Raw genomic sequence first — 23,708 nt, forward strand, 5'->3', positions numbered from 1 at the left:
AAAACAAACAAAAACAAAAGAACAATAAAACACACCAACCCCTCCCTCCCCAAGCCACCCCGCCCCCCAAATTCTGCAGCTCTCCAGTAAGGCTTTGCAAGAGCTTAAGATGTTCAAAACACCACCACCATAAGCTAAATATCTATGGCTGCCAAACACTGTTTAGGTTTTACAAATTGCTAGTCAGCCTATTTGACCTGAATTTCCTGGGTTATTTGCAAGCACTTATATGCAAAACTGTCATTGCATTCTGTAGACTGGAAGATGAAAAATGGGACAAGAAGATGAGACAAGTTGGACGTCCATGTTTTAGGAATACATCACCCTTCTGACACTTTTCTCCACTATTACATCACTTTTTTTCAGTCAATGTTTGTTAACATTACTAAGAAAGCCCTGCTGCTGATTCTCACTGTGATTTTAAAGCAGCTTGTATAGTATCTGTGTACACAGATATATGTGCAAACCGTTGCTCCCTGATTTGCCAGAGTCTTCTGTGAGAAAGCTCGTCCTGTGTGAAGGAAAAGGAACAGCTCCAACCTGGGCTGCAGCCGACAGGAGCTGAGGTCAAGCACTAAAGTAGTATTTTTGTTTCTTTGTTTCTTCTCTCCTTTGCATGTGCTTTGTATGCATTTGTCACTTCGTTTAGGAGACAGTTTACTTTCCAAACTTAGGAGGCACATAATTGCTCATTAAATCTAATTACACAAGATTCAAGTTTTAAAGTTCATCGCTGTGAAGAAACTGAAAAGTGGCCACTATTATCTGCTGGTTTTATACAAAATTCTATGCAAAACCAAAATAGAAGGAATTTTTTCAAGTGTTCTAAATGATTTCAGGAGTAAACTTTACACCTTTCAGGCCACGAGAGTGATGTTTCAGAAAGCAATGAATGCTAAGACCAGTCTTTAAAATACAAAGTCTTCATAGACCTCAGCTCCAGGTTTTATCACAGACAGACTGAATTTGCTTTCAAGGACACACGTTAAAATGAAAGGAAAGGTAGAGACAGACAGACAGAAAGACAGACAGGCCTGACTTGCATACATTGCTCAGCCCTTGCTTTTAAGAGAATTGGAAGAATTCCTTTCCAATATTTAAAAACTTCTTTATATGGTTGTATGCAATTGCTAATCAAGGGATAAGTTAAATTTCATAACAGCCCCAGGTAGAAGAAACATCTCTATTATTCCTGTTTTATGGATGAAACACAACAACCATCAGGTAAACAAAAGCTTTGTTCATTTTACATGCAGAATTTGAGAATGTAGGACCTCATTGTTTCTGTAATAGCAGTTTCTGTTACAGCACTTTATATTTTCAGAACTCGGTTCCCGATGTACTACAAGGTGTCAGCGCTCAGTATTTCTGTAAATCAGACCCTGATTATTACGTTAGACAGCAACAAAATGAAAAACACACTGTTGGCGATTACCTCTGAAACCCTTTTTCCCTGGTGTGACATAAGAGGACTGTGGCAGAGGCCAGGACACAGCCAGCTCCCCAGCTGAGCATTCGGTTGCCTTACATGAGACTTTCTTTTCCTCGCAGTCCTCTGCATCATTCTCTTAACATTCTCCATCTTCTGTAACCAACAATTTTAGGGGTAATACAGAGAAGATACACCTGTGTGATACAACCTATTCCCAAGTAACCTTATAACATCTACTGAGGCAGCTTGGCAAATACAGGTGTTAGCCATCCTGCCTGTGAGTCCCATCAGAGCACCCACACCCTGCCTCTGACAGAAAAGGGAAGAGAGGTTTTACACTAGATTATTTTCATTATTTTGGCATGGAAAGCAGCTCAGTTCCATAAAAGGTGCCCAAAATATCAAGTTCATAAACGTACATGAAGAGAATCCTATGATTCTGAGAGTACCACCACAGATTTCAAACACACTTCTGAGTAAAACTGCAATATGCCACCAGTCTATGAAAAATGACATCAATATTATTATCCATACTTTAGGGAGATATTATCATTTTCACTAATTAAGTCAAAATGTCAATGAAGACAAAGGAAATAGACCTTTTTTTTTTTTTATACAAGGTTTCCAGAATCTCAGGGGATAATTTCTAAAACTCAAATGCAATATCCAGTGGAATACTCAGCATGGTTAAGGACAGAACATTAAATAGTCAAAATAGACAGAAAATATTCCATTGAAAGCTGGTTTATGTAAAAGACTAATCAAAATATTCATTTCCTGTTTGTAACTTAACTTGAGCCCACATCAATTAAACCACAAAGCCATAAAATATGCCTTAGTTAAGCAGCAATAAAACACTTAATGAGCCAAATGATACTTTCTAATGCCACTACTCCTGATTTGCATTATGAGGGAAAACCAAAACCGACCACACAAAAAAAACCAACACAGAATTTGAATGCAATTTGCTGTTGAAATATTGCTTCTCTACCAGGAGAAAGAAGCTGTAGAATTGTCTTTTGTAGTGTACTGGGTGTTTGGGAAGAAGACAGACATAAACACCACTCCCTTGTCTTTCCAGGTGGGAGCCAGAGACAGGGAGTACAAGCTGCAGTAAGTACCAGTTGGGGCAAACATTAGAAAATCGTTCTTTGAATACCTCATCTGTAGAACTGAGATGTGAAGCTGGGTTTACCAATTCTAAACCAGAATATAAAAATGTAAACTGCCTGGTCGCCAAAAGCTGAGCCTCCCTAACAGCGGTAGATCTACATATGGAGAATACCTATATATTGAGGAAAGTTTCCCAGGAACACTGCCCTTGAAATAATGCTTCCTATTTGTGACCACGCAGATAACATCACAGTAGAAGCAGAACAAGCAAACTTTTTCTATTCTCAGCTTCTCTCTCCATAACAAAAGCTTTAGAAGGCACCTAAAACCAGTCTCTATCTGCTGTTCTTTAATTTACAGCAAAAAGCATACAAAATAGCCCTTGGAACATACATGCAGGAAGCAAAATATACTATATCCGAGACACTATTACAATAACAAAGACAAAACCTGATGAGATATTCTAAATATTGTAAGAGATGTCTTTTGTCAGGATTGGAGACTATTTTAAATCAAGGATCTTTTCAGTTTTCCATTACCGGTTTGAGGCTTTGCCAACTCAGAGTCTGCACCATCTCATTTTTGAAACAGGACCTGGAATGACCACTGCGACTAAAGGTCTGCTAAAAGAGCTAATTTCCTAATTTGTCTACAGACAACTTTCAGAAGACCAAAAAATAATAATAGTACTATATATTAAAACATCTCATTTGATTATCTCTATTCTGCAGGTTTTTAAGAGGGGAATGCTGTCACAAGTAACACAAGGATGTGGTGGAATGACCTAAAATTCTAAAATATTTTGAAGTTTGAATTCCCAGAATAAGCAAATCTCAATGGAAACTGAAATCAAGTTGTTGATTAGAAAAAATACCAACACCTGCTTATCTACCCAAGAGATTCCCTCATGCACCTGATTACGGCAACTCCATGCCACAGGGCAGGGATGGATTAGCTCAGCATGAGCTCATTCCCATTGTAATGGCTAAAGAGGACACTGAAGAAACACCCATGGGAATTCACTGGTTCAGGCTGGTCTAAGCCAAGAGGTCATTGGCTTTGATTTTATTAAAATGGACAGTTATGCCAGAAGATATCTTTACAGAGAATTTGTGTTGATGGTTTTCCTAAACTGATTGTGAGGAAGAGATCAGATGATTCTCCTTCAACATTTACACTGTACTTGTCACCATCCAATTTTGGCTCACTTACAAATATGAGGCTATTCTTTAGTGCAGCCTCCTGGAGCAAGACAAGCTCTCTGTTCCTTTTGTATGACTCTCAAAATGAGAAAAGAAGTTTTCTCAGAGGATGTAGGTCATAACTGTGTCCCCTACCATCTGGTCCTTGAAACCCAGTAAAGGAGGCTGAAGATATTGCATTCCAGCAATCTCCACTGACAAACAGTCCCTCAAGGATTGTAAGTAACTGGTGAAGTTTAGAACAACCTCCAAACTTCTTTAAGTAGCACTAGAGCTAGAGAAGTCTTATATTGGCTGGCTCTGTAGGAAACCGTAACCATCTCCTTCATCTGCTTCCCCTTTTACTACAGCTAATCTGTATGTATTTGCATTCAGAAACAGCTCATACCTGAAACTCGACTATTTTTTCAGGTAATCCTCTTAATCAGCGACAGAGCATTTATATATTTAATTCTAGACTATGTTTGATGGTGGTTAATACTTTAATTAGCTATTTACACGTGGTAAAAATTACAGAAGTAATTAAGGATATTCAGATTAATTAAAAGCATTAGGCAGCATTAAATGCGAGAGAACAGATTTTAATTAAATCTTTCAAGTATTTCTTTATAATCTCTTCTGTTGAGAAACAAACTATAGTTACACAATTATATTTGAATCTGATAGTTTTCTACTATCATCATCACAACGTTAAAAAAAAAAGCCAAAAGAGCAGTGCATGAACTTATTCTTCACTGTTTATTAAAAATCTTATTCATACAGTATAACTTTCCTTTCTCTCCATCTATTTGTTGTACCAGTACTGATACAGAATGACTGGTAGCAAACTGAACTGATTGAAATGCTGTCCTAGTCTCACAGAAGCTTATTTATACTTTTCTGAAACATTTGAGCAAAATACCTTTTAGCCTGTCTGAAAAATACTATTCAAAGATCTCTTCTTCCTCTACTTAAAACTAAGCATAGTCCAGAGGGCTGTAGATCCCCTGTGGATTGCAGGATTGCTGTTCAGCCCCTCTCTGTGCAAACCACGCCATCGCGGACACGTCAGTGCATGCGTGGGCCCCAAGCTTCCATTTGCAGATGGGGTGGTGCTGAGATGCACCACCCAGCAATTGCACTTTGCCAGCTGCTGTCTGGGGAATCTGTAGCATGGTGAGTGCTACTAGATCATATAGCTCTTTCAAAATATCGTGAAGAAAGCTAATAGACTTTTAAATTCAATGTCCTTGCTGTACATATGCAAGCTGGAGTAAGATATTTAAGTTCTTTTACTCACAAATGAATCATCCACATGAATACTGTTTGTTCCGTTCCCATATGTTCGAGAATACTATTTTGTCCTACTTCTGCGTGTATACAAAATTAGAATTTTAAGTTACATCAATTTTAATCTTTAAATTGGTTTTATTTACAACCTCTAAAGTTCCTTGATTATTTCTAGTAACATTTGCATCAATGTTTGCTTAAATTATTCATGACATTTCAGTTATATCATTGGATGCTTCAAAGTAAAACTCAAAAGTAACTTTTCTTTCCTGAGAACAAAGATATACTTTCCTTGCTCTCAAGCAGAAATTCATAGGAAGATGAAAGAAATGCCAAGAATTGTAAATAAACAAATTTGTGGAGTAAATTATAAACAGAAATACGAAAATATTCCCAGTAGAAATAGAAAACTCACTCTAAAAATGCCTCCAAACACCAATTAAGACTATCCAATTAGGATATTATTTGATTTATCTAGGTCAGGACTCAAGATTTTTTTCTTTTTGCTGCCTAAATAGCATCTGAATTAAACAATCCCCCTATGCGGGACATGGCACTGGAGAAAGCTGCCGTCCACTCCAACCTTGGGGCTCAGACCTGGGGGATCTGGGAGGGCCAACAAAGCACGAGATGGGGCAAATGCAACCTCTGCCATGTCCCTGCTGTCTTCCCACACCCTCCAACCCCACTGGTAGACACACTCTTTGCCTTTAATATCTGTAAAGCAATTAAAACTATATAAAAGCATGTAACAATAGCATTCACACGCATTTCTGCTGTTTTAAAGACGAGAAATTGGAATTCTAATTCTTCACTCTTAAACTGCTAGAAAATGTAAAACAGGTTGCAGAAACGTGTACATTTCGTTCATCACAAGGTTATTTTCATGTTCTGACGCTGGGACAAACATCATATTTGTATATCACAATTGAAGAGCAGGGCATCATGAAACTTCTGACTTAAAGCCTTCAATTAATACTCTAAATAAAAAGTTTTTCTTCTTTCGATAAATATATATAATGACGACCTTTGGTGAACGTAAGCAATTATATTAATGAATTAAATAAATTAACTATTCAATTTAACTTTATTAAATTGGTGGTAACATTTCATTGGTCTGAAATGAACTATTCCTCAAAAACCCCAATATAAGAAAAGCACAGACTTATTTCTGATAGCAATTTAGCTTCCTCAAAAGGTTTCCTCATGCATGATTAAACATATTTATGATTTCACACCAAATCATGTGAAATGTGAAGTTTCATATGGCTTTGAATCACAACCAAGTGGAATGGTGTGAAATGCTGCCAATATTTGCCTGAAACACCATACTGTGACAATAGCAGTTGATCCTGACATGCACATGATAACAGGTCACAAACCACTTACTGAAATAGGTGGTTTCTTATTTCACCAGGAGAGAAGAGAAAGATGTGTTTAAAAAAAAATATGGACTGAGCAGCTTTCCTTGAAGAATTATTTCATTGAACGGTAGGAAAAAAGGTAGTGCTAAACTATATTTCCCTTATTATCAAGCTTTAGGATTAAAAAGCTAAGCAGCAGCAGTTTAAAATTAAAATCGATGCCTCATCCCCCTTCTTTCTCCGGTATTGAGTTGCTCTAAGAGGTAGCGTCTCATCAACACAAAAGATCAGAAGACAACAGAAGACCAGAAGTGAAGGATAAACCAAGGGACACTGCGGACACAAGTCCTGCTAACTACAGGTCGGATCAAAGAGCCCCGTACCAAGTCCAAACCAAGTTCTTTAGTCCAGCCAAAGACTTTGGGAATTCTGCAAGAGGAAAGCTTAAGGGAACAGAAAGCAAGACAGACCAAGTGAAGAAAAGAATCATCATGGAGGTAATTTTGTTTTCAGTGATATTTCCGTTAGCCATTGTGTGAATAATGACGTCATCATCTGCCACATCGACAAGAGTGGGTGAAAGCCTTAGAAATAAAATTCACTTTTAAAAAATCTACAAATATTTGCTTTCCTTATGGCACTGGAAACAAGGAAAGGATGAAGCACGAATCTATGTTAAGTTGTTAAAACTGCTCAGGCTTAAAGAGATATTGAACATTGCACATAGATATCTTAGAAAGTAACTATTATTCTATGTAAAAGATCTTGAAGAAATGGTCTGGAAAAAAAAAAAAAAAGAGACACATCTGTTAGGCGTTACCTGAATAGAAATAAATGACTAATGATGTAAAGCTAAGGAGACAGATGGTCCACACTTCACAAGCCAGCCTGAGACATGGGCTCAAGCAGTTCTTCAGGCCTAGGTGAGTAGAATGGCACATTAGGAAGATATTTGCATTTGCTTGAAATGTTTTGTTAATATTTTCTTTATAAAACTCATGCATTTTCTTATAGTAGTGTCTGTCATCCTAACACTTTTATTTGATCTCAATATAATTAGAAGATGTCAAGGAAGTGTTAAAAGGCAACAACATACCCAAAGGAAAAAGGTGAGATGGGAAAGAATTATAATTCTTAAACTACACATCGGTGGAGTGAAAATGTCTGATGTAGGCAAACTAGCAAATTAGAAATGTGTAAAGTTTGGACTTTAAAATGTAGAGAGTGGGAGAATTTTAAAAAGCAGTATATTAACATTTCTTTAAGATACTGTTCAAGGATACTGTTCCAATCTTAAAGATCAGTAAATTAAAATGTACTTGAATGATCATGCTACTGTAGCTACATTAGAGACTTACAAGGTGACATACAACTTCAGAGATGAAAACTGTCAACCTAGTTAAATTTTATTAAGGCAGTCACATTATTTAGACACGACTAAACTGCAAGCATTGCCGATTAAAATTAGGTCATTAGACCTTCATCTGAATTAAAAAAGGCAAAAAAAAAAGAGGCAAAACCACAAAACACTATTAAAAAAAACCCAAACAACCCACAAACAAAACCCCCAAAACAACAACAAACAAACAAAACCCCCTACACCACCACAAAAAACCCACCACCCTAACCACTTGATCTAACTAAAAAAAGAAACCTTAAAATTATTAAGATATCTACACACAGAAGAAAGACAAAGGTTTATTTCTACTTCATGGTTCAAATAGACATTATTCTTTGTGGTCTTCAAGGTCTTGAACCAAAATTTAAGAAGTTGGGAAGGCCTGCTAAAGCAATTGATGGGAAGGCAAGCACTACCTTATCTAAAACTGAATAAAAAATAAACGTTTTATTTCAGATCTTTCATTCCTGAATTCTTGCTTGTGTGAAAAGGATAAAAGACTTACAAGAGAAAATTCTGCACTTAGTTGTCATAATTTCAGAGATAAAACTAAACAACATTTTAAAGCAACTTCTTATGACAAAAAGATACATTAAGTGGAGTATTAATCAGGAAACACGTGTTGCTGTTAGCAGTTTCGTGGTATGTGGGTAGACCAGACACCTCACAGTCACTTGTATTGAATAAGCTTTAGTGACATATATTGAATGACTAGTTCTTCTCTTTTTCTGTGTAATGTTTTAGTATCTATCTTCTTCCTGCTGCACTAAAAGAACTTTATTATAAAGCTAAGAAACCATTTCTTTTGTTGTCAAGATAAATATTGACCAAGTCAGCAAAATAAAAACCTTGGGTTTTCAATTTGATGCTAGTTGTACTGTATGAACATACATATTAGGATGCATCTTCTTTTCATATATTCACAAAATAACTCACTAGACATTTGGCACCACCTCTACTAATGGCATAAATATTTCAGCTATTTTTAAGGATTCTTCCTAGAGAAAAAGTAGAGTTCTGAACAGTAGCAGCAAATGACCTTTGATATGCACAACTATACATTTATATACTGCTAGCTGTCATGTCAAGAGAGCTGATCTCACATCAAAAGCATTCCCAGACAGTTCTGGGGAAATCAAACCAACATCTTACTCCTTCACTGTACCCTTTCTCCAGTTACAAATAAATAAATAAATGAAACACAGCAGCAAGGAGTTAATGGCCATTTATCTGAGACAAAGATATCTCATGATTCACATGCTTGGCTTTACAAACCTGTCTCTGCTTCTGAAGACATATGATGCAGCTGTAAATAGCAGTCCTTGTTATCAGGACAGATCTATATCAGCTCTATTTAATAAAGCAAGAGTTGTAGTTACTTTCTGTCTCTCTGATTTGTACATTTTCTTCCTTCTCAGAGAGCTCTTAGGTGTGCTGCTTTCCTCACCTGGAGTCACTCCAGAGCAGTCACTTACCATTTGTTCAGCAACTGGTTTTGAGCTGGTCCCAAGGCTATGAGACTAAGAAGTAACACCAAGCTTCAACAACTGGACTTTAATTAATTAGGGACTCTGGGGAACAAAAGGAATGCTTTACTTTAAACATTTTAACCAAAAACATTTACCCTCTCAAATAGTTGTCTTACAGGAAATCCTGGGCTAACTGTGCCCTTCCCGCTGCCAGAACTGACATTTTAGCTTCACTTCTCGGCAAAGTGAATATCTCATTATGGACCATTAAGAGTCTGCTCATGTGCTGTGGTTTTGATGGAATTTCTACTGCACTTTCTGTGATAAAACATTTGACAGTGTTAAGGCACACCAACATTATGATTCAAATAAGGATGTTCATCAAAATTGCTACAATCCTTAAGAAGCAGCTTGTGAAAAACTTGTGAAAGCAGCTTGTGAGGTACATGAAAAAACAAATAAAGCAAAGTTGAGTGAATCATCCCTCAAAGGGATGGAGCTCCCCATGTCGTGGAAGCCTATGCTATGCACCTTTATTCTTCAGGTAAATAGATAACTATGGCCTCATTGATTTAGTGTCACAAAGACTTTCCCTTTGACCACATGACAAAATACAGAGAAGAAAAATTTACTTTTTCACAAAAGTAAAAGACAGGCTAATCCTAAAGTTTCTGAAAGAGGTAGAGGCTGAAAGTCTTCTGAAAACCCTTAAGTGCTGTTCGTATGGCCTTTACCAGCCTCACACACAGTGAAAAAAGTATATTGCGCTGAAGTTAATTTGTTATTTTTTTAAATGCTTGGTGTAGACCAAAACTCAAAACAGAAGCAAAACCTGCACAGTTGTAGCTGCCTGAGTAGTAGAAATGCAACCACAAAATGCTCTCTCAAGCCCTTCATTAGTACCCGAAAGCCTGATGTGAAACAGTCTTCGCTTCTATTGCTATGACCCACCTCTTCAGCCACTTCTTTCACCCTCTTGTCAAAAGCCTTTTACTCAAAGACTTTCTAAATAAAAAACTCCTTCAGTGGTCTGGACAATGGTCCCTTTCAGTCCCTAGTAAGATGCACTTTAGATGCTGACAGGCTTTTTCATGCACCTGGAAGGTTTTATCCCTGCTGCTTTTTTTGCTTTCATCTCTTTTGTGACAGCAGCTTCCCCAAACAGAAGTGAGGGGGCGTTCATATGATTTTGCTCTCTTCACAATATTTGTAATATGAAGACGATACTTGGGTACAGCTAACTTCTCAAAATTCATGTCTAAATGCCTGCACTGCAAACAACTGCTTCTGTTCCCACACAGAACAGACTTGCCTTGGTTAAAAGGTCCGAAAGCCCCTTACAGGTTCTCACTCACTGTTCTAAAGAGGATTCCTCTATTTCTAAGGACTTTGATTCCAGAAGTATTGATGCTTCTTAGCCAAACATCTGTGCCATTTGTGTTTAAGCGAGTATTTCAAGAGTTTGAGCTGTACTGATGGTGTTACTGCACTCCTATTTCTTCAGAAGTAACTGAGTAACTTGCACCAGATCTGCTGCCACACGACGAACATTCCTGGTGCAAAGACATGTCCCACAACCTACTGTATTGTGGCAAAGTATTAATGAGGAAATTTTCTACTCATGAAATAAAAATTCTATTAAAAACAAAACAACAAAACCACAAACAAACAAACAAACCAACCCAAACCTTTTGTAAAAAGTAATGAAAAAGATATAGCATGATTCACCTGGCTGAAGGTTTGTCACTGTCTGTTCTTACCGTAATACAACTCAGTAAATGAAAATCTGGTGGAAAGAAACCAAAGTTCCGGACCTTAGCAATACTTATTCTTACAAAAAGCTATAACTTAGACATGGCAGCACTCTCATTAACAAACTATCTGTTTAATCTTGTGACTTTTCCTACACTCACCATTTGATGAAGTTTGACAACACAGTTCAGCTGCAAGACTGCACGTAATGAGAGCAGGCTGTAACATCGCGCTGTCTTCCTTGAGGCTAATCACTTTATAATGAGTTTAGCGAAAGGTACCTATGCAATAAGTTGTAGCTGACAGCAGCCCAAGGGAACCTCTAAGTGCTAAAAATTAGCTGCTGAGGGATGTTGAATATCATCTTTTTCAAGACAGAAAACAGGTTTCTTTCTGTGATACACACAGTTTAAAGCAGACATAAATCAAACAGACGGTAAAAAAATTGTTTGGCTATAGGCTTTATCCTGTTTTCATTCTTTCACTCTTACGAAGTAACAGATACTTTAAAAAGAGAGCAAGATTAGTCATCCTGCTAGAGATCCAGTTATACTAATTTGTGACACTAAACTACTTGGAATTAAAAAAAAAAAAAGACATGGTGAACTGCACAGCCTAAGTGAAAACCTTCCCTCCCTCTTCTGAGGACAGATACTCAGGATAAAACTCCTCCCAGCCAGACCCAAATGGTAGAATTAGGCCTTTTTAAAACAAACACACCAACCAACCAACCAATCAACCAACAAACCAGCAGTAAAAACTTTCTATACTGTTCTATGCTGCCAATACATTCATTTGCCAATTAGCACGATTAGTTACTATCATTATACAGCATATTTCACAAATATAGTTTTCTGGGAAGTCTGTAGTTCTTAAACATTTTAATATCACACAGCATAAAGCTAGGGAGAAGTTCAGCCCTTCGGATTCCAGGGCTATGAACCGTGAGGAAAAATAATTCTGGCATAATGAGCTGGTAATACATACAGATATAAAATCTCTGAATTATAAACCCACTAATTCTTACATGAAAATATTGCTTTTGCTACTGTGGTCACGGTAGCGATGGACACTACACTTATCTTTGCCAATATCTTTTCAGGGTGATAAGTGTTTATAATAGCTACTAGGAAAACATACAGACCTTACAATACCTGTTCTAGATATTTGACTGAAATATTTCAAGGATGTTAAATAAATCACTTTGCAGACTGACCCAACATCTTTTAATAGAAAAAGCCATAGGAAACTTATTCATTGCCTGTTGGAACATTTAAGTGAAATACTGCATGTAATTGCATCCCAGCCTTTCTGGAACAAATACATTTATCAGCTACATGAGACGAGCATTCCCTAATCTATTATCTGCCTGCATAACACATGTTAATTGCATCTACTTAAGAAATAACAGTTATATTTCAATTTATCCCCAAATGCACAAATATGTATAGTTTAACAGAATCAGATAGCCAGCTACTTGAGTATTAATTGACAGACAATGGAACAAATCCAGAAAACAGTGTAATGACATCTAAAATAATCATTCCGAGCTCTCCAGAAAGCAGTTAAAAAAAGATTGTTTTGAAATACTGTAATTATACCTGACACAAATATACAGTTAACTGTGAACTTAATTTGCATGTCTACCTATATTCATAAAATATATACCTGCTTATTTTATTTTACTCCAGGTTGCCCTTTTATCTTAAATTTGCAAAATATAAATTCACAATTATTGGAACTGTTTCTTCTTCCATAGTGAGCTAAAATGTTCAAATGGTGAAGAAAAGATACTTCTATTTGCACAAGTAAAATGATATTCTAAAATTTTTGAGAACATGACAAACACTGAATCTTGAATTTTAACTCTTATGAATGAATGATTTGGAATTAATCTATGCTTTCTGTTAAATACTGTTGAGATATGAAAAAAAAAAGATTTAAGAATTTAGTCTGTTAATTATTCTTTTTTTTATTGTTTTCAGTAAGACCTGAAGATGTACTTTCAGAGGCACAAGAAATCTTTAAAGTCTGACAACAGCTTAGTTTTCCAGACCCAGAGCATTCAAGATAAGCTTCAAATATTAAATACTGGCTGCTTATCTGAATTGGAATCCACATCCAAACCATTTCAAGTGAGTCATTATATCTAGCGGCCCTTAGGTTGCTTTAGTAATTGGCAACACAGACTTCATTTGGAGACAGGATGAAGTTCATAATTCAATTACAAGGATGACTGCCTAATCCACTGAATAAAATGGACATAAAAGGTAAAATAAACAAAATTCCCACCTCAGTTTAATGAAATTCTTAGACATAAAAGAGGTAAATTTAGTCAGCTCGCCCACAAATAGGTGCTGAAAATGTAGATATTTATCACTTAAGTCCAAATTTAACTGTAGCGTAACTTCAATTTAAACAGAGTGCACTGAGTTACAACTGTGTTGTAGTAACTGAAAACATGATTCATCCATGCTTAATAGTTAGCATTAGTATGGGAAAGAAGAATCATATTTGAATAATGAATACTGTTTGAACTCATGAGCATGTTAGGCAGAATTTTACCATCAGAGCAGTATAAAAATTTCAAAAACACTTCTTACATTGATACAAATTAAAGCAATAATTGATTGTCTATTTCCCAGGAAATATTGATTGCTAGATTTGATGCTGAAATTAATATTTACCAAGATCCACCAACATTAAATTAGTGTAAATTAAATCTCAGAAAGATAGTAGGTGTTAATTTAACATTAGAACATCAAAGCGTAAAAAATGGGAAATAAACAATAGAGGAACTATTTAATTTAGTATTGCAAGAAGAAATAATAGAATAGAATGAATCATAGAATCATTTCAGTTGTAAAAGACCCTCAGGATCATTGAGTCCACCCATAACCCAACTCTGGCACTAAACCATGTCCCTAAGAACCTCATCTAAACACCTTTTAAACCCCTCTAGGGATGGTGACTCCACCACTGCCCTGGGCAGCCTGTTCCAACGCCTGAACCTTTTTGTGAAGAATTTTTTTCTAATATCTAGACCTCCCCTGGCATAACTTGAGGCCATTTCTTCTTGTCTTATCACTTTCTACTTGGGAGAAGACCAACACCCCCCATGCTACGACGTCTTTTCAGGTATATGTAGACAGCAATAAGGTCTCCCCTCAGCCTCCTTTTCTCCAAGCTAAACAGCCCCAGCTCCCTCAACACCTCCTCATAAGACTTGTGCTCCATGCCCCTCACCAGCATCATCACCCTCCAAAAATTCTAATGATTAAGCTCAATACAAGTGAACAGTGTGCTGCAGCAGCAACGAAAGCCAGCAGGATGTTGGGTTGCATCAACAAGAGCATCACCAGCAGAGACAAGTCATCATCCTGCTCTACTCCAAGCTTGTCAGGCCAAATCTGGAATACTGTGTGCAGTTTTGGTCCCTGCTACACAAAAAAGATGTGGACGTGCTGGAGAGGGTGCAGAGAAGGGCCACTGAGATGATCAAAGGACTGGGAAGCCACCACAGGAGGAAAGGCTGACAGAACTGGGCTTGTTTAACCTTCAGAAAAGGCTTAAGGGAGACCTTCTCACCATGCTCCAGCATTCAAAGGGTGACTACAAAGAAGATGGAGACTCCCTTTGTAGAGGCGCCATAAGGAAAAGACATGGGGTAATGGGTACAAGTTACTCCCAGAGAGATTCCAATTTTCCACCAGAAGAAAATTTTTCACAATGTGAACAATCAGCCATAGGAATAACCTGCTCAGGGCAGTGGTGGATTCCTCAGCATTGGACACTGTTAAGTTTCACCTGGACAGGGTGCTGGGACAGCTTGTCCAGACTGAGCTTTGGCCGGGAAAGTTTGGACCAAATGATCCTTGAGGTCCCTTCCGACCTGGTATTCTATGATTCTATGAAAAGTGCTGTGATCTCATGGTAGATATAACTAAAAGAGTTTAGTTTCTATTAGTAGTTTTAGATTCAATGTGCTTGGTAATTGTTTTACAAGATCACCAAACTTCAGTTTGAGAAAGGCAAGTACATATACCCACAGCAAACAAACTGACAACTTTGAGATTCTGCAACTTGTCAAAGTCTAATAGTATGCCACAGGTCATGGCTTATGTCCCTATATTCAAGAAAATATTTGTTTCTGATCAACTGAAAAACGACACACTTAGGAATCTAAATCCTGCTCCAGATCTGTCACACAAACATGGGGACTCTCAAATAGCGTGTTGTTTCTGATAAACTGTTCCAAAGCACAGTAAACTCTGTCTTCATGGGAAAACTTAGCGAAGAGCCAGCCCAAACCTTCATATCAAAGGCCTCGCAGTTCACTAGAGTTTTGATATGTGCATTTATACATGATCAGTAAATTTATGTTTAAAATAGTTGGTGAGAAGTAAAACCTTCCTACCAGTAGTGTGAGACTTTTTGCTATGTGGGGCATGTGTTCCCCTCCTATAGCTCCTCCAGGTGTTCTGTACTGTCCCCTTCACTCTCTTTCCCAGATCTACTCATCTTGGTCCTATACACCTTCTAGACTCAGCACCTTAGAAATGTAATTTGTTTTCCTAGGTTGCGTCTGCAGCAGCCTGGATGACCCAAGTTTGCTTTGTTTCTTTTATTCTTCTCACAGCTCTGTCAGAAGATTACTTTTGTAAAACAGAGGCTATTCACAGCATATACATGGTCCTTGACCTGACAGGTATAAATCTCTCTGAGTAGGGACACACAGAAAAACCAATCCCTACCTTAACACTTTGGAGGAAACAATTGCTCTCCTTCGGTACCAGCTCTCAGTCTTCACTACATCATTAAAAGAGGTGGGAGAAGGTACTAGTTAGACAAAAAGCCTTTGGCTTATTAAAAGCCTTACCATAAACCTGTATCATTTATTCTCACATAGTACAAAGATGACCAAAGAGCTACATCACAGTCAATATTTCAGTTTCTTACACAGCCATCAATATTATAATTTATTTTGCGGTCTGTTTATACTTAGACTGGAATGGGTCTAAACAGAAGCAATTGCTTTGTCACACTCTTGGAAGTAAGCCTGATACATAAACAATTAAAAAGATTTTAGAAAAGTAGTTCCTTCAGGAGATACATTGGAATTTCCTGAAAACACATACACTTTTTAAAGGGAAAATATTTTTACAAATCTGTAGTAAAATGAAAACTAACCAGGAAATGGGAAAAGAAAAATAACCAACAAAACGACAACCGCTCTGACTTTCTGCTATGACGAAATGTCTTCCAGCAATCAACAATCTTTTTGTGCACAAACTAATGAATTTGGAGAAATATCCAAACCTATAGGTATATGTTTGAACTAAACCAAATGTATGCATTTAGAGGAATATGCACCATAAACCAATCTGGGGAACTGGAAACCCAACATGATATTTGAATACCAGCAATCATCACTCACATTGACATGAGCTGTGGTTTCAGGGAGCATATTTGGGGTTTTTTGCTGTATAGGGATGCAAAGTATGATTTCAGCCTATTGCAAAAACATCACTAAAGTCTGCTTATGCTATCACGATTGAAAAGGAAGTTTTTCTTTACTGCAGTGTTTTCTACTTCATTGTTATATAAATGTAGGCTCTTCGATAAATTTTAGCTTTGCTCCAGTCACAACAAACACCCTTTGAGGACAGTAGATACAGCAAAGATGCTAAACAAAAATCAAAAACCCATGATTAGTAGGGAAAAAAAAAGTGTTCTCTCCATTGCAACTGTTTGAACATACAATTGCTTCATGTGACACAACATGTAGGTTTATTAATTATTAACTACTTTATTAACTATAGTAAATCCAAAGCCCCATAAGAGGTTAAATTTTCAAAGAACTTTTTCCTGCTGTCTGTCACTAAATAAATATAATCTATAAATTCCTCCAAACTTAAATGGCAGGGACAAAACCCACTGTTATAATTACAAGCCAAAGACATTAAAACACACTATCCACTTCATGAATAAATACATACGGAAAGTCTCACACTTGTCATTGCTACTGGTACAGCTGCTCTGAGGGGTGAGATAATTACTAGGAAGAAATAGAGACTTGCACCCTCAGCAAAAATGCAAAAGTTTACGTACCAAAAATCAGTTACATAGTCACATATCTTTTTACTGGGAAGCAACGAACAAACAGGTCAACATATTTTGGCATCTAAGCACTTCCCTCAGGACCCACTGAGCAAGGCATCAGTGGCAATGCAACCTCTTTTTTTTTGCAATGCTGCACTAACTTTGGCATGCAGCTAAAATACTGCAAGCATTCGCATGTTAAAAGGTCAAGAGAAGATCTGTTTTTATATGAGGCCATTTCTGCATTGCACCAAGTTGCCTTTAAAAGAGGTTATAAAGACAGTGACTTCCTAATTTGAGTATACTCCTAAAGTACAGGGTATTTGGAAGATAAAGTGCCAATATATCCAGCTCTATGCTGCAACGCTTGAAAAGTCTGCAAAATGAAAAAGTATACTGAAGTTCTAACTCAAGTTCTTGGAACTTCCATTTGCAGTAAAAATCAGATGCTATCATTTAATTTAGATTTTTGTGAAGCTGGTTTATTAGGTATCTACATATAAATATTTGATTCCCTTTTGACCTCCTACTATCAGAATGCCCTTTGCTGGTGTGTGAATGAAAGAGGGTCTGTAGATCTTTTCACCTATTATTTATAAATTCTAATGACTTTTAATAGACAAAATTCCCATCTTTAGAGCAGTTTAGGTAATATCTTCTATCCACATCCACTGAAATCCAAAACCAATTTCTCATGTACTGTATGTGCAAAATAGATGAAGACCATGGTCACATAATCTCAAAATGAATAATTTGAGATACTTCAATGAATTATTCATTTTGAGCCAATTTTGATTCTCCTTGTTAGAAGGGGCTTGATACCAAGAATTAAGAAACTGATTATACATCTTAAAATCACTTATATTAATGTGCAATATATTTATTTGTATTAAGGAAGATTGTACTTCTCTGTATTTATGCTCTGACAAATAATATTACTTAAGAAAATACTACCCTATGTCAAGTTGTTACAAGAAATCACTCTTGCAGTATCAATAGTGATGCAGTTTTCAAACAGAAGTGTCCATAAGGATTTAAACCAATAACAACATTCTGCAATTCTTTTTGTTCATCAGTGTATATAACAGAAGTTTCATTTGTAATATAACTAGAAATTAGAAATGTATTAGTATTTCTAAGGATGCACTGTATAAATGTCCTATACAAATTTGAGGCAATCCACTTAACAGAACTATTGTCAGATTCTGTCTTTTATATTTATTTCAGCAAGTCAAGTCTCTAGAGATGTTATGCTTATGCTGTTAGACACACTCAAAACTAAAAGCTTTTCTCAAAAAATTTGTTCATTTCATAAGAATATTTGCACTGATCCAGAAACAAAATAATGTGTTTAAGGATAGTATTGCATTAAAAGCTTTTCATAGATGATAGAAAAGAAAGGTTCTATTTCCATCCTTTTACTGATGCCCAGTTTAAAAAGACACAGCACAAACAAAACAATAAGGAAGATGTTCATTTTATGTTTAGCAAGATTTGAAATGCAATAAAATATTAACTATGTTTTTGTTTTAAAAATTCAAAGGGACACAATGGATAGGTATCCTCAGGGCTGCGACAATGTCACAGGAGTTGAAAATCTGAGGAAATGACCAGAATTTCCAGTGCAACTTTGGACAGTTTCCATGTCAACACAGAATAATTAAGTAATAATCTCTCTTTTCACCCCTTTAAGAGGAAAACAACTTACTGTTCCTGAAACAAGCCCCTTTACACTTAGGAAAACTGGTGCAATAACAATGTAAGTCCAAAGTACATAACAAATATCTTGCTTAGGTCAAAAGATCTAATTATTTCCCAAATTTCAGTATTTACTTTTAACTGACACTGAAGATTTCACAAGGTCTTTCTATAGCTTTGCTACATTATGATTTCTTTTAAGGCAAACGAAATTACAGAAACTTTTTCCCTTCTCAAAATTGTTTGTTTTAGAACTAAAGAACCACGCATGAGAGGCGTAAACTAAGTACTCAAAAATAAAACATACCTGATCCAGATAAAAAATGCCATGATGAGATAAACTGAAACTTCGAAGGTCATGAAGGGGGAGCAAGGCCATGGGGGCAATAACCCATCACCTTCTGTGTACATTTACGCAGCCAGCCCAAGCCAAACTCGCACCTGCTCACAAGGTGGAAGCATAACGATAATATTACTGTAAACACAGAGCTGATGAGTAGGGACCTTAGAATTTCTCTGGTTTTAAGTTATATTAAATGGATTTTGACCGTTATTGTATTTTCTTCTTGGGATGAAGAGTAGAAGAAAACAATATAGCTAATATATTCTATGCCTTCTCTTCTGTTCTTAAAAATATCCTTACCTGTTTTTAACCATACTTAAGTTTCAGGGAGTCTGCATAAATAGAACTAATACTTTCTGGGAAAAAGTAATGTTCTAGATCTCTCTAAACCACCTTAGGAGCTCCTTGCATAGACTTGCATAACAGCAGCTTTAATATAAAAATCTCTAAAGCAGTTTGAAATAAAGTTTTATTAAGAAAGAATATATTCATATATAATTGAAAACTATAATTGTCTGATTTGGTTCCCCAGTTAAATATTATTGTACATTCTAGCATTGATATTAATACAGCAAAGCTTAATATATTAAAAATAGCAAATCAAGTCTAAAGACTGGTCTGAAAAGGAGCTCTCTTTACAGGAGAACCCTGCAAATACACTAAACACACTATAAGCAAAACTGGTTTCGCTGGATTCTAGGATATTATCGATGCCAATACAAAGAGCTTAGACATTAAATATTTACAGGAAATGAGCTTGTAACTGCAATTAAACACTTTCTCTACATATCAGCACTGATACCTGAGACTTGTCTCTGCAGGGACTAAAATCCTTTAATAGTCTGGTTTTAATTTCCTGAAATTAAAGGATGTTTAATGCAGCTTGTGGTGTCCAAATACAGTAAAACTAGATCTTGATGAAGAGGAAGCCTTGGTGAAGACCAAGACTGAAGGTAGGTGCCTGAGAGGATGCTGCAGCCCATAGCTGGAATCTCCTGGGTGTTTTGTATGCACATAAATGGGTCACATAATCATTCTGCTATTTGAATAATCCCTCCTTTAGAAAAAATTAAAATCACATTTCTAATCTGTTTACTGTGATCACAAAGCACAGAAGAAAATGTGATAATAAGCTGAGGCTATTATTACTTATCTTTTATAAGTCACAAAACAAGAAATTAGGTAATTATGTTAATGAGATAATATTCACAGCCCAGAACTTAAAGAATTATTATGCAAATCACATCATGAATAGGAAAAGAAAGCATGAGAAAGGTTTGCACACCGTAGTCAAACAATTACGCCAGAATGCACCCACCTTACTGAACTTTAATTTGAATGAACATAATTAAATAATGTATTTTCATATTTTTCTAAACATGAAATACAAAGAACATGCAGGCTGCACTGACATTAATTTCAATTATTTTTTAAATGACTGGAGTAGTTAAGCTGTATTGCTTTACGTAAAATCTACCTAAACCTGCCATTTTCTTCAGTTAAAATTTATACAACAGCGTCAGTACTTTATCAGATGTTCCCTTCCAGTACCACAATATTCCCTCCCATCAGATTCTGCAAATCAGAATAAAATAAAAGGCTCCTAGGAATGAATGTGAGCAGCAATGTCCAATTAATGAAAGGTCAAAGATGAGAGCAGGGCCACATATGTTCAAATGATGCTGTGATAGGGGGTCACTTGCAAACCAACCTGAGAGCCGAGAATGCGTGTCCCCCAGCTGAGCCCGGGGCTGGGAGACAAGAACGCTGGGTTTGGTTTGAAGTTACTGCGCTCTCTCTGCTTTTGCTGAGCTGAAGTACGGGGACCTTTTTTTCCCGTTTCTCTTTACCTTACAAACCTGTCTGCCACAGCCAGTGAACCTCTTTGTATAATAGCGCTCGAGTGCTTTGTCCAAGAATGAGAAGTGAGGAGTTCTGAACTCCTTAGATTTAGGTAATATTCAAATACAAATATTTAAATAATCCTTCACTGTGGGATTCTCACACACTAACTTTTACACAGCTTAAAAGTTCATTGGCCTGACAAAAATTCTCCAGTAAATTACACCACTCACCTAATCTACCCTACAATGTTTGAGCTCTAAAAGGAGAAGATTTCAGCTAATTGAGAGATATCCTTAAACTCTGGTAGCAGAGCTGTGGAAAAATGCATTTACTTGAAGGTGTTATTCCACAGTGAGACCAATGAGGCCATGAGCAAAACCATACTGTGGTCCGTTTTAAAACTGGAAGGTCAACACATTCATTTCTCAGTTCGTTAAACCATGATCTCAGTGGCATTTTTAAAAAGCTATGTTGATGAGCTAAGGATAATTTAAATGACAATGGGAAAAGGGCCAAAGAAAAGTTTGAAACCAAGGAACTGTCTGTCCTTGAATAGCTGCTTGGTTCTGCCAGTAGTGGGCTGGGCCAGCAAAGGAGCAAAAACTAAGGAAAACACATAATGTGTCCAAATGTATACAAGATGAACAATAAAAAAAAAAAAAAGCCTACTGAATATTTCATACATCAGCACTTGTCCTCCTCCCGCAGCAAGAAAAAAGGTTATACCTGGGCCAGCTCAGTCTTTCATGAAAGGAAAATCAACTAGAGTTTACCATTTCTTTAATGTGAGACTGACTCTCATAATGAGGAGGAGGGGACTGCGATGCTGGGAAAGCTTTTCTCATTAAACTGTCAATTTTGTGTTTCTAAAAGATTGATTAAGCAAGGTACATGCTGATGATCCTGTGAATTTTAACAACTATAAGTCAATTACACCAGCATCCAAGAACAGAGTTTCAATATTGGTGCTGGGATGTTATCTTTTATATCCAATTGAAATAAAGTCTTGAAAAGACAAGGCAGGAGAGAGAGCTTAAAATGTGAGAATGTAGGGGGCAGCTCCCCCCATGCATCTGTCATAAAAACCAGCATTGTTTAAGCATTTTAGATAAAATGCAACAAGTTCACTTAGAAATCATGACAAAACATCACTTCTCAGAGCAAAAAATTACTGTGATGGAGTCAGCATTTCCTCCTGCTTTACCTGTGGATCACATTAATTAACAGGAGCAAAATATGGAAGTCAGCAGAGAAACTTTAGACCTCTTTTTACGTTTTTAAGCAGGAAATGATGCTGACTACTACCAGGATAAGGAGTCACATATGTCCTTTAAACCCCTCTTGGGGAAGGACAGTATCCCTGTGCCCTACTAAAACCTCACTATGGGAAATGGAGAAACAAAACCAACAAATCACAGAAAACAAAGCAACACCATCAACACCCTAAACCACTTTAAAAATGTCAGAAATAGCTTACAAAGTTAGGCTGAAATGTTCTATCAAAGAGTCCTTGACATGTGGTCAGGCACTGTGAAATTTGGCGGAAAAAAAAAAAACAAAGAAAAAAATTGTCTCTATTCCCCCTAATTGCAGCTTTCTACCCTTTGAATTTGGAAAGCTACAATAACAAAAAGCCAGTGTTCTATTTGTGCATTTGATGCTTCCAGGACTGTAGGCAGAGAGAACTATTTTATAGTTAACATCTTAATTAGTTTAGGAACCATCTTGCAGTGACAATGACTGGGAAAGACATTTATTTTAGTGGAGCATAGCCTTTTCTACAATTGTATCAAATCATAATGTCAGAAAAGTTTTTGTTGGTTGGCTTTAGTCATTTCTGGCCAGGTTAATACTTAGTAAATTATTCTTAGAGAGTGAGCGTATAAATTTCCATCTCATTTCAATATATTACATAAACATGAAAAATTAATGCTGTGCCTAACTTTAGGGGAGAAGAGCAATATACTGAATAACATACAGAGTTTTTTTAAAAGACTGACAATTCTCAGCATTAATTTACTAAGTTTTAGTGAATATTATCTACAAAAGCTTGTTTTCTAAACCTGGTAAGGACAGAATGCACTGATTTACGTTCCAGACTGGATGCTGCCCCAGCATTATTTCTTACTATAGACATCAATACAATTGATATTTTGCAGAGAGAATAATATACTTTATGTTAGAGACAAGCCAAGATTTTCTTGATATATATAATTTCGCTACATACACTTTTTGAATAATGGCTATATTGTACTTTCAGTGCAAAGGCATTAAATCTTTCCTACCTGTAATTAGTAGGCCAAAACAAAAGGGGACCAATGCTTAACACTGTATTGCCTAAAGAAGTATTAGTCCTGTGTGAGAGTTTCATGGGGATTGAAAAAAATGATATTTTATGAGCGTGACATGAACAAAATAATTTTATCATCTTCATATTTAAGTTACAAACCCTAGTTTTGGAGAAAAATAAGATTTATTTTTTTTCTTAGTGTGAAGTGTTCTGTTTCAAGCAACAGGTTTACTTTCCGCTTCATCTATATGCAAGATCCATTTCAATATTACTCTGGTTCAACAGCAACTGTCAGTCCAGGACCTGATTTCTACCCACATACTCATCCATATGTCCCATCCAAGAGCAACCCCACCAGGACAAAAAAGAAATCAATAACAATAAAAATAATATAGAAAAGAACTCAGTGTAAGTTCTGTGCAGGCTCTGC

The 23,708-nt window shown here is 36.5% G+C and overlaps 1 long non-coding RNA gene across 1 annotated transcript in view; it reads right to left on the reverse strand.

The window, feature by feature from the left end:
* The window catches only part of LOC139828889 (uncharacterized), a 449,358-nt gene that overhangs the window by 140,371 nt on the left and 285,279 nt on the right, over positions 1-23,708 (reverse strand). The gene's annotated exons all lie outside the window — the stretch shown is intronic.

Source organism: Patagioenas fasciata, chromosome 11 (assembly GCF_037038585.1).
Source record: "Patagioenas fasciata isolate bPatFas1 chromosome 11, bPatFas1.hap1, whole genome shotgun sequence".
Taxonomy (NCBI): domain Eukaryota; kingdom Metazoa; phylum Chordata; class Aves; order Columbiformes; family Columbidae; genus Patagioenas; species Patagioenas fasciata.